The 12,693-nt window shown below is 39.9% G+C and overlaps 1 protein-coding gene across 6 annotated transcripts in view; it reads right to left on the bottom strand.

Annotated features, from left to right (window-relative positions):
• KCNN2 (potassium calcium-activated channel subfamily N member 2) overlaps positions 1 to 12,693 on the bottom strand; it is a 79,065-nt gene that overhangs the window by 14,844 nt on the left and 51,528 nt on the right. The window lies entirely within an intron of this gene.

Raw genomic sequence — 12,693 nt, 5'->3', positions numbered from 1 at the left:
AGACATGCACGTTCATAACAGGACAAAGTCGCTAGGTGTCAGTTTCTTTGAAATGGCAGTATCTTTATCAGCATCACAGTATTTTATTTTTCTGTGGAGGTGAGGAAGAGAGAAGAAGAATTTGGCTAAAATGAGTCAGGTATGGAGAAACAGTATGTATTATACAAAATCTCAAGGTATCGTTTACTCTCTGACGCTATTACAAACATTACTACTGCTGTTTTCATGTTTTGTCTTTTTAATTAAACAAACAAAAAATGTTCTTAAAAAAATAAAAATCACATTAAATATACAAGGCTGTGTTCACCACATCTAGTTGTTATTGCACCTGTGTCAGTTACTCTCCAGTGTAAAGCAGTCTCTTGTTGCACATTGAATCTTACTACACTTTTAGACACAGTGTTCTTCCACTCTTTCTGTAGTTCTCCCATTAATTTACTCTCTCTCCATTCCTCCCCACTCCCCCATGCCTGCCTTACTATCTCCAGAAGATGCAGACCAAATTCCTGAATCTAACTTCCAAATTACGAATTCCACTACTAAATACACAGAGAATGGAAAATGAATTAACTCTCTGGAACTCCTTATTCACATGGTGTCCTCAAAAAAATCAATCTGCCCTCTCTACTTCCTTACTGAGGCACTCAATTAATTTTGTGAGAGTGTCCAATTAATTAATCTCCACTGGTAGATTGTTCCAAGATATTCATCTGCTTCCTCACAAGGACCTGATCCTCTGCTATTAGTTCTTACCTAGCCAAGTTTCTATCCCCAACTGCCCTCAACATTCCCTTGAACACATCCCTTATAATTTTGCTGCATTTCCCCCTCCAGCTTCTCTCCTGTCCTCCGTGCCAACCTTTTAAGCTTTGCTGTGCCTTCTCCCCTGTGCTCCATCCCTATGCTGACTGAAGTTCACAAACATTTATTTGAAGCCCCACTCTCTCTTCATGAGATAAGGGCAAAATGGGGCTATAACTAATCCTTTGCTTTCCCATATCCCACTCAGAAACAAAAAGGCAGAAGACAGCCAATGCAGCTTAAGATTGAGAGTTTCAGAAATGCTGAGAAGAGAAATGGGCAGGAGCTGCTCATCTGTATGCCCTACCTCCTCAGAAAATAGACAGCTCTTCTTCAGTCTCCTTACTGTGAAGGAGTGCAGGAAGGAATTACTAAAATGCAGAATACTTCCCTGTGTGCAAAAAAATAAAAATATGGCCCCATAAAATAGCAAGGAAAAAAAAAAAAGAAGAAGAAAAGAGGAAAAAATGAGACCTTTTGGTCCAGTATGTCAGGATAACCGGGGTCAAATGTTGCTCCAATGACATAATTTGAATTCTGCCTGCTTACAGCAAGAATGTTAAAATGGGATGAGGCTGTTAATACAAAGTGGCCTGCTCACCACTGGCAAAGTGGCACAAAACCGCTGTTTATGCTAAATAACCAGGGAAGAAAAATACTAGACACCCTCTTCCCCCACACACACCCAAAAATAAAAAGGACTGGAGGAATGGTGACAGATGAAAGGAATTTGTTTGAGTTGAAATTATCGCAGACTTTTGGGACTAACTCTCATGCCTCTTTAAAGTGGCACCAGAGTTATAAGGGCCAAAATCTGCTAAAGACAGTAGCTTTATATCTCACGTGAAAGACAGCACCTGCAACAGTAAAACAGTGTCACTGGCACACTGTGAAAGCCACTTCTATGCCACAAATGGGCTGCTATCTTCCTCATCACCAGAACAGCTTACTGCAACTGCACGGTGTTCTAGATGCAAACTGCACTCTTGATTTTGTGGATTACGATGGTTTTCAGTATACGAGAACGAGATCTTTTAGCATCTCTGCACAAGAGAAAAGAAGTATACTCTTTGTATGTTTACCTTTTGCAGTAACTTGAAGGAAACCAAATTATACTGATTCTTTGAACAGCTATCAGCTTACAGAGATAACACTGAAATACTACCTAAAGAACAAAATTCTAATTAATATTTTATATTACAGTGCTCTGTGCTTTTACACAGCTTACCTAAAGATTTCAGCATCCTTAAAAATTCTCATAAAGTGAGAACTATTCCAAATTGCAGAAATGAAATGGAGGCAATACTGTTGCTTTAAGATGGAAGCATCATAAGCATCATGCCTGCTGTTTTTGAATAACCCAACTGGCATGAAAATCAGTAACATGAATTCTATAAATTCCTGCTCAGTTGCCCTTTTTTTTTCTTTCATCAATACTTCAGAATGCAGAAGCCACTTTCTTATTAAAATGACTTAGGCTAAGTAAAAGCACCATGTTATTTCAACTGCAAGAAGGGCTCTTTTGAGAATAAAATTCTAAAAAAGTCTTATATTTGATTACTGCATTTTATAATTTCCAACATCATTCTTTCCAACATCATTCTTTTTATCCTGTTTTGAAGTAAATAAACTAAATTACTGCTTCAAGCTCCTGCCTAACTTTCAGGGGAATTATATATTATCAAAAGAAAATGAAAAGGGCAGGAATATGCATATTTTCAAGTATTAAGGCAGTGATTAATTCTATTTGGACCTTGTATTCCTCAGTCAGTCCCTGTCTTTCTCTTCCATTATTGAGTTATCTCAGTTATTTTGTTTTGGTAAGCAGACCAATTTTAAGGACACTTAGGACTTACAGTATGTCCACACAGTTGGGGGGAAAAAAGAATGAAAGAATATTTGTAACATTCCCTCATAAGTCCTTTGAAACATTATCTAGAGACATATACATCTGAAATCCACTGAATTCCACCCCACTGAACAGTCCATTCAAAGCGTGGCTAAAATGATGCAAAAGCAAATGTCAGATTTTAAAGAATTAAAAAGCATCAGTTTGTGCTAGTTAGTAAATGCTCATAACTATGTACGACAGAAAGTTCTGATTTAGGACTATCCCACAAAGAAGGGAAATAATGACCAAAATATTAATACATTTGCTGACTATTCAGATTTCTAACGCTTTGAGGAAAATTTAAAAAACAGATAATTCAGATTTCATAGTTTCTCAAATCTGCAGAAAAGTTTGACACGATCTCACCCGTGAAATGAAGCATTATACAGTTACAAGCTGTGTTGAAAGGTACCAACATAGCTGTTAAAAAACACTAACTTTGTTATATATGTTAAAAAACAAGTAATACGTACAGTGTAAGCAAACTAAGCAAGCCGAAGTGAAGGCTTAACTGTGTTGCTAATTCACTCCATTTATTGGAAACTTGCAAGTAAGTAATATCAGATAACCTTTCAGCAACTAATTTCTTTCAAGTACTAAGTGAAAAAAGGTTTTCCAGCAACCATGAAGTTTAAAAGCTGAGCATCCTGAATTTTTCTGCTTTCCAGAAAGATGTACAGGCTGAACAAAATTATCTTATAAACAAGGAGCAGTCCCAAACAATCACCCAGTTGAAAATTGGCTTCTCTAAAATGACAAGAACAAGACTCCACCAATAAGCTGCGTAAAGCCTATTTTCTGTTTAAAATGATCTGAAGTTGAAGTACACAGACCTCATCCTGAATGCATACCATATCTTGATTGATATGAAATAGTTTCTGTTGGTCTTTGGTAAAAGCAAGAAGTCTGAAAACAAATATATGACACATCCTCAGTCTTTCAACTGGGCAAAGCAACAAACACCCGCTTGGATTTGACTGAACAGTGGCATCAGATCTCTTCTGTTGATGTAAAACTTGCATTTCTGAGTAGTACGATCTTGAAGCATAAGATTTATAGACATGTACACTGGTCAGAACTCTCTTTGACTGTCAACCTTTTCACTGCTGTCCTGTATGAAAACATTTTGATATATCTGCAGACAACTTCAAGACATTCTTCATATCTTTATTCTAAACATGCTGTTCCTGTTCAGGACAAAGAATGATGATTGGGAAGGATGCCATCCAGAGGGACCTGGACAGGCTGGAGAAGTGGGCCCATGAGAACCTAATGAGGTTCAACGAGGCTTAGTGCAAGGTGTTGCACTTGGGCTGGGGCAATCCCAGGTATTTATATAGACTGGGAGAAGAAGAACTTGAGAGCAGCCCTGTGGAGAAGGACTTGGGGGTCCTGCTGGACGAGAAGCTGGACATAAGCCAGCAGTGCACGCTTGCAGCCTGGAAGGCCAACTATGTCCTAGGCTGCATTAAAAAAGAGGTGGCCAGCAGGGAGAGGGAAGTGATTGTCCCCCTCTACTCTGCTCTTGTGAGACAGCACCTGGAATACTGCATGCAGGCCTGGGGCCCCCAGCACAAGAAGGATGTGGAGCTCTTGGGTCCAGAGGAGAGCCACTAAGATGATCAGATGGCTGGAGCATCTCTCCTATGCAGAAAGGTTGAGGGAACTGAGCTTGTTTAGCTTGGAGAACGCCCTGGGGAGACCTCATTGCAGCCTTCCAGTACTTGAAGGGAGTGTATAAATAGCAGGGGAAACACCTGTTTATATGTGTTTATATGTGTTGATAGTGATAGGACAAGGGGGAATGGTTTTAAACTAAGACAGGAGAGATTTAGGTTAGATATTAGGAGAAAGGTTTTCACTCAGAGGGTGGTGAGGCACTGGAACAGGTTACCCAGAGAGGTTGTGGATGCCCCATCCCTGGAGGCATTCAAGGCCAGGCTGGATGCAGCTCTGGGAAGCCTGCTCTAGTGGTTGGCAACTCTGCCCAGAGCAGGGAGGTTGAAACTAGATGATCTTTGAGGTCCATTTCAACCCAGGCCATTCTATGATTCTATTATTTAAACTCAAATGTTCACGTAGGTAAGCAATAGTCCATGAAAGCTCTCCTTAGCTATCTTCTTTGCTGCCTAGAATCCAGACAAGGTTGCATTGATGGAAATAATATTGTGTGGGGTTATTTGACTCACGTATGTACTTAGATACTTGTTAAACACTTGTAGGCTAATTCTTCTCCTCAGTTACACAAGCCTAAACAATGACTGATGTTCCTTAGAAAAGTGGAAGATTGGCCCCAGAAAAGAGGCACTGTTTTTTTAACGTCAAGCCCACACAATTTTAAAACAGCAAGAGACAAAAGGTGAAATTAATTCTATTTTAAGTCACAATTAAATTTAGCAACTGAAAAAAATGCTTAAATGTGCCCTCCAGAACAAAGTAACTGTTACCTCATATTTTCTTTCATTTTGCTGTTAGACCTGCAACATTCCCTTCCTGTCCACATAGTTAAAGCTCTCCTCTTGGCACTTAGTTCTGAATTATTGCAAGCCTCCTTTCATCTGCTTTCAAGCAAATCATCCCAATTTTAGTCATATCGGAGACTGCTGCAATGATTTATTTTCTTTGCCCGTCATTTTTGCCCGGTTTTCCATCTATTCTCTTCTCAATGGCATCACATATAGAACATTTGCCCTCAGTTTCAGTATTTTATGACTCTAAGCTCTTCCAGTTCATCAGTATGGAAACCATGTATATTTTGGTTCTGATAATCCCACTTTAAAAAAGCAAACAAACAACAACAACAACAACAAAGTTTGCATTGTCCTTTGATTGAGGAAAAACTCACCAAAAACATGTACAAATCGAATCAGGAGTTTCCTTTCAAACTCTGCTGACCGTCATTTTTAGGCTATTACTTACTACAAAGCCTGATTAAACAATACTTTAGATTCCTGGTGTGCCAAAGGATCTCTTGTTTAGATACCACATAACACCTCCTTGTTCCCAGCTCTCTTTGCACTATGAAGATGTTAAGCTGTTCAGGAATTTGGAGTATGTGTTTCTACTGTCTTTATACAGTACTGGTATCAATAGAGGCAGGTGCTTAGAGTACTGAAGTGCTATATTACTGAAGTAATATAAGTAACAATAAATGAAGGTGGTAGGTCTGTATTAACCAACTGTACTGTACACATCATAATACTAGGCTTGTCTTTGTCTTTTTTCTCCCTCAGATCCTGTTGGGCTCTGCCGAGGTTATCCATCGATCTTACATGCTATAACAAATGAGATGACTTTAGCAGTCTAATCACAGTCCTCTGTCCTTCCTTTCACTAATACAGCCCACCCTGGGCTTTCTGCTCTTATCACCTGGATTGTCTCAGCAGGCTAACTTAAAGCTACAACAGAGAATTTTACATCATGGCAAACCACAGCAGTCAGTCACAGCAGCTAGAGGGAAAATCTGTTGTTGCCCAGAGTAACTAAAATCACAGAAATCTTATCTGATGAGTGTGAGGCTACAAAGTTTGGATCAAGATCATGCCTTTCCTACCATTCACAACTGCTAAGACTGAGGTTCACACTGATCCAATATACAGTGACTGCAAAACTGCGGAGTTCAGACTGAGATGTCAATAAAGTCTAGTGCTTGCCATTAGCATTCTTGCAACAGTCCCATGCCAGTGAAAAACAAAGAGAGGTGCTTACAACTCTTCGACCAAACAGTTATGTTTAGGGGTTGCTTTCATTGTCTCTTTCAAAATCCATGACAAGTAGGGCTACCACTGGCTCATAAGCTGCACTGAAAACATCACTTGGTCAGCAGTTTAAAAGCCTGCATTTCAGAGAATGCCTCTGGCATTTCCACTTGGTTCTTTCTTTGGTAAGGCTCCAAAATACATTTACACACGACAGTGAACTGAGAAATTTCTGCAAGTGCCTGGAGGTCACATATATATGCCCAGAGGGTATTATCAATGAGAAAGGAAGTAAGACAGTCTATCAGTGTCTCAGCTGAAAGTCTCCTGGCAGCTTTGGTTTACTGGACTGGAAGTGAAATGCAGTCTTTAGCGCTGTAGTTGTCACAAAAATGTCCTGCTATACTTGCCTGTATCTGAAAGAAGGCAGCTGCCACATTTCTTGCTCATTTCCCTTGAGATCCACTGAGGGAGAGAGAAAGTCCGCTTTGCAGACATATGGCTCTGGTGGGAAATTTAGCTCTGCACCAGAAAAGGCACAACATTCTTCCTGCTGCTCTGTATAAAATGAAATCCAGTAAGAATTTAAACAGATACTCTGCTCATTTGGCTTTCTAAAAGGTGGACTTAGAGGACCACTTGGGAAGGGGAAAAAAATAATCTCGTTCGAAGCAAAAAAATTCTCCAAAACAAGCAATGCAAAAGTCGAGGGAGGAATCCATCCACAAGACAGACAGAGGCTATGGAAATGGTGTTGCATAAATGCATTTTTGCATTTGTCATTGTGTACTGGGACAGATGTGTAACCTTGCAACACTGAAACAAAGTAGGATGGGTAATAGGACAACAATTATACCATTTCAGCCAAAACTGTGACCTAAAATAGTTTTGCATTATTTATACTTTCATATATTCAGTATTTGCCTGGCTACTATTGTCTTCAGCGTAGGTTTTCTGCACCACAGCTAGAATTTGGTTGGAACATGTAAATTTCTCAACTACACAACAGCAGATGAATGGATTCTTTACTTCCAATTAGTCTGTAAAGTTCTGGCAATGTTGCAAAAACCAAAGAAATAATAAACATAATGAGGAGTATTACATGTCATACACAAAAAATGAAACAGATTAAATACTCCCAGACAGTAGTGGGTAGTGGTGGTGGGGATGAAGTGAACTTTCTTTAGTAATGCAAACTGAGTACGGGGAAAAGCTTCTGGGACAGCACAGGAAACATTTCCTAAAAAAAGCAGTCTGGCTTCTGTAAGTGAACCTAAAAATGACAGTAGTGCTAGTTCAGACGAGCACAATGACAGAACGCACCACGATATCTGGGCTCCTGTGAAACTGTCAGTGGTCTTAACAGCTGAAAACACGCTGGCAAACACGACACTGCCTGACATGCAAAAAAACCTTTCTGCTGAGCAAGGAGGTGTTTTCACTTAAGCAGCAGGCCAACCAGCCTATGATGCTGATGGGAAACATTCGTTTAGTAGTTCAGAATGAGACCTACTGATGATGTTCTTGTCCAACGTGTGTGTTGTAAATAAAAAAAAGTTTCGTAATAATATGTATAAAAGTATATTAAAATTCTTTTATTAAATCTGAAGTTATTGCAGATGAAACAAAACCAACTTACATGGTTTAAGAACAAAGTAGAGTTTTTCCTACAACAATCATCAGCTCCAGGCATATTTATGTAAACAAAGATATCATGGGACAATTGCTGTTCATTCCAGTCAGTAACTGACTGCCTTTGAACTTGCTGAAATGCATCTGCAATTCCTAAATGAGATCAAAGAGGGGAACAGTTCTCCTGTCCTCTGACACTTCAAAAACTTCCCTGATCTGCTGCGAAAGAGGCAGAACTGAAAACCTTCTGTGCTGTGTTGACCTTGGCTGGTCACCAGGTGCCTACCCAATCATCCTCTCGCACTCTCTCACAGCAAGATGGAGCAGCGCAGGGGAACTGCAGGGGAATGGGAGCTGTGGTCAGTCCCTGATGCTTCGTCTCTGCTACTCCCTCACGGTCACTCTGCCCCTGCTCCACGTGGGGTCCCTCCCACGGGATGCCTCCTTCCCGCACTGAGCCTGCGGGGGCTGCCCGCAGGCAGCAGCTCTTCAAGAACTGCTCCCACATGGCTCCGTACCACGGGGTCCATCCATCCCCCAGGAGCAAGCTGCTCCAGCACGGGTCCCCCCCGGGTGGGCGGCAGCTCCCCCCAGACCCCCTGCTCCTGCGTGGGCTCCTCTCCACGGGCTGCAGCTCCGGCCCGGGGCCTGCTCCTGCGGGGGCTCTCCATGGGCCGCAGCCTCCTCCAGGCCACATCCACCTGCTCCCCCGGGGGCTCCTCCACGGGCTGCAGCGTGGAGATCTGCTCCGTGTGGGACCCATGGGCTGCAGGGGGACAGCCTGCTCCACCAGGGGCCTCTCCCTGCACAGGCCACAGGGGAACTGCTGCTGCATGCCTGGAGCACCTCCTGCCCTCCTGCTGCACTCACCTTGGGGGCTGCAGGGCTGGCTCTCACCTCTCTCTCCCAGCTGCTGTTGCCCAGCAGTTCTTCCCCTTCCTTAACTCTGCTCTCCCACAGGCCCACCCAGTGTCACTCCCCAGCTCAGCTCAGGCCAGCAGCAGGTCCCTTTTGGAGCAGCTGGAGCTGGCTCTGATCTGACATGGGGCAGCTGCTGGGCTCTGCTCACAGAGGCCACCCCTGCAGCCCCACCACCACCAAAACATTGCCATGTAAACCCAATACGCCTTCTGAAGGTGTTTTTTTTTCTTTTACTTTTTTCGTAATTCTAAAGAGAGTTACATCTTCCAGATTGTGTTTACTTAAATGGAAGTAGAAGACAGCCTCTGCCATTCTCTCACACTCCAGATTACTGTTCTCATCACTGCTGCTTTAGGGATCACTCTATGGAGCTACTCAACTTTTTGATCGTTTATTTTTCCTTTACTTCAGTTAGAAATTTCATGACAATAAGCCATTGACCTAAAATAATCCAGAAGTATGTTTTGTTCCTGAAAAAAGTTTCCATTTTGACAAACTTGTGTGCTGGAACAACACTAATAGAGGAGCTGAGGACTTTCTGACCTGCACAACTTTTTCTAGTTCGAACACTAAATAATTCAAACACCATTAACTGTCTTCTCCATTTTATGTTTCTGCTTGATACACTGTCCAGCTATATGCTATTATGTTAGAAGGAATAAAAAGAATCTGTTGTGAACCCTGACATCACTTACGTTAATTATTGAATTTTCAGAATCAATTTAATTAAATTCTACCATATATTTGAAACGTAGACCCAAAACACTATCAATTCACATGAAAACCTTTTTGTATATTCCTGGACTTTCAGGGAAATAAATATAAACAAAGCTGTGTTCTACATTTTTGAAATTCCTCCAGTAGGCTTCTCATCAACAGAACTATTCACAATATTGCTCTCACCTTTTTCCACCAGGCACTAGACATGGTAAAAATATTACACATTGATAACCAATGTACAAAATGCTCTAGGTAAATCTTTAAATGGCAATACAACCTATTATTCTTATACTGTTATTATAGAAAATTGACTCTTTTCTATCACTTAATAATACAAATCTAGCCAAAAAGCAGCATATTGGTCTTAATCATACCTTTTCAGCTCTTTGAGTGTAATTCAAAGTACATTTCTGTGTTTCATAAACAATTATGTGTTTCTGCAACTCATTACAGAATTAAATATAAAGATTTTTTTTTAAAATCCCAGAATGTTTTAGCCACCATTATGCAAAATCATTTGTGACCTTTTAGTAAATTACCCATAAAAATTCTAAAAAACAGTTTTCATATTACACTGCTCCAATCTTGTTTAACTTCTTTTTCTTTACTTTCAGCAGCCAATGTAGCCAATGTTAACAAGACAGTTAGAATCTCATCTTTTTTTTTCAATCTAGAAAGTATTAAACTTCAAAGATGTTACAATTCAGATTTTGCTACCAATAAAAATCACGATTAAAAATGACATTATTCTAGATGCCACGTTCCTGACATAGGCAGCCCTATGTTGATAAGAACTGTGTGAGTCTGATATAAAACTGCATGCACAAACAAGACAACTTAACCATAGATAAGAGTCCCCTTTTCTCAGAAACACCTAATCCTCTTGATTTTTTTGGCACATGTAGGATAGGAATTGCAATTCTTTTAAACTAAATGCAAATTTCCACATGTACATTAAAAGTTGCAGCATGAGATGTTTTAAAATGGGGTCTAATTCATTTTTAATTCACCATTTAAAACTTATAAAAACTGGCATCCCTAGGGGCAGATAGTACACACTGACTATATTGTGACTACTCAGATTAGAATTCTTCAGCTATACAAATGGAGTTCACATACAATGGTTGGAAGATGCTACTTTCTAGATGAAACATTTAATCTTGCCCACCTCTATGATATAAGTTTAAGAAAATCTTCACAACTTATTTCTTTTATGATCTTAATGATCTCTTCGGAGTTCTCTTCAATAACTGAACCATTTAATGCTGCAATTTTGGCAACAGCATGACCAAGCCTCTGAAAGAACAGCTATTTCATCTAAAGCAATCTTCATCCAACCTGTAGCCAACCACTCTGTGCATCCTGTGACAGGACAATTGCAACTTATCCATTTTATTGTGGCAAAATTGGTTTGACCTACTAAGTTCTTCATGTCTTCTAACGGCTGGCAGCTAGCCCGTTAGGAAAATTCTGCACCCTTATCTCTGCATCATACAATCAATGCACAAGCTCACAACATAACGCTCAACAGAAAAGGAAAATTCCTTCTCAAACCTTGAAGCAGATCCTTTTATTTGCAGTCATAAGAATGGATCGCTATTATTTCATCTTGCATAAATAAAAAAAAAAATACAAAGGCCTGTAAAAATTATCTAAAAATAGTTATTTGCTAGTCATTGTGGCACAAATTGCATGGAATTACTACAATGCATCAGAAAGAGGCAATTTTGCTTTTTCCAACTGTAATGATTCTTAACAGCGACTAATAGACCCCCTGCTCTCACACAAGACCAAGAACTACTCAACTTTCTCTGTATTCTTCATACGACTTCAATAGGTAATTCATTCATTACAATTCTTCCCATCTTACAGTCAACAGTTACACATCTTCCAATATCTTCTCCCATTTGCCCCTTTAACTTCTATCTATTTCTACTTCCCTTCTCCAAATTTTTGCTATCTTCACTATAATCCTCACAAAGTAAGGAAAAGTTGGCAAACCACTCCAAAGCCCTGACTCCATAAAGCCATTAAGCGGGTGAAAATGCTGTCTGTTTATAAGCCATTCAACTCAGTACCAGCACAACTGCTCCAACTGTAGTTGAGCTCAGCCTGCTGACTAGGATCTGAGAGGTCCACTTGGGTACTACTGCATATTCAGTGTGCATATTTAGCGATAACCACTGCATATTCAGTGGGTAGAAATAATCCTGCAAGTTGCATGGTATGGTGAAGATGGATGGTATAGGTCTCCCCATCTCTTCTATATCCTGTTGTGGTAGAACATCTGGAACATGGCGCTTATATTTCTATCCATACGTCATTCTCTTGCAGGCCTATCTAATGCATAGACAGCAGAGGATGTGTTTACTATCTGATTTATAGTCTACCTCGTCCATAGTCTACTACTGCTGCCTACAAAAGCCTTAGTGCTTCCAAAGTATCTGCAGAATATTTAATCACAAAAAAAACAATAAAAGATAGGAGGTATAATGTGTACATTGTACAAGCTTAATTTCAAAGGAATAAATCTTATTTCTGTTGTGAAAAAGAAATGTCTTGTGTGTAAACAATACACAGTAACCAGGACTTCATTTTTACTCCCAAGCAATGGAAACAACTGCAATAAATTATTTTACATCTGAATCCAAATGGTGTTGTCAAAAGCAAAATGACAAATGCATCCTAAAATTTCATCTTCTATCTGGTTCATTCACAGGTGTGTAGGATAACATCTGCAATAATCTATAGTCTGTTTTTGTGATTTTATTTTTACCTTGTTTTCATCACCATCATCATCATAAAATCAAAAGTGTACCTACAGCTATCAAAATTATTGTTTGGATGCTGCTATCATTTACACTAGCATAAACTTAATAGCAGTGTGAAACTCGTGGATGATTAGTATCAATACTACTATTGTCACTGCACTTTTGCAGAGTGTTGAAGCTCCTATGATTTCTGTTACTGTACTTTTTTTATACTGAAATGCAAATAGTGCAGAACTTGAGTTGAATATGAGTGCATACT

This window comes from Anser brachyrhynchus (assembly GCF_964034855.1).
Source record: "Anser brachyrhynchus genome assembly, chromosome: Z".
Classification (NCBI taxonomy): domain Eukaryota; kingdom Metazoa; phylum Chordata; class Aves; order Anseriformes; family Anatidae; genus Anser; species Anser brachyrhynchus.
The sequence above is the reverse complement of the archived record's forward strand: the minus strand, read 5'-3'. Positions and strand labels throughout refer to the sequence as shown.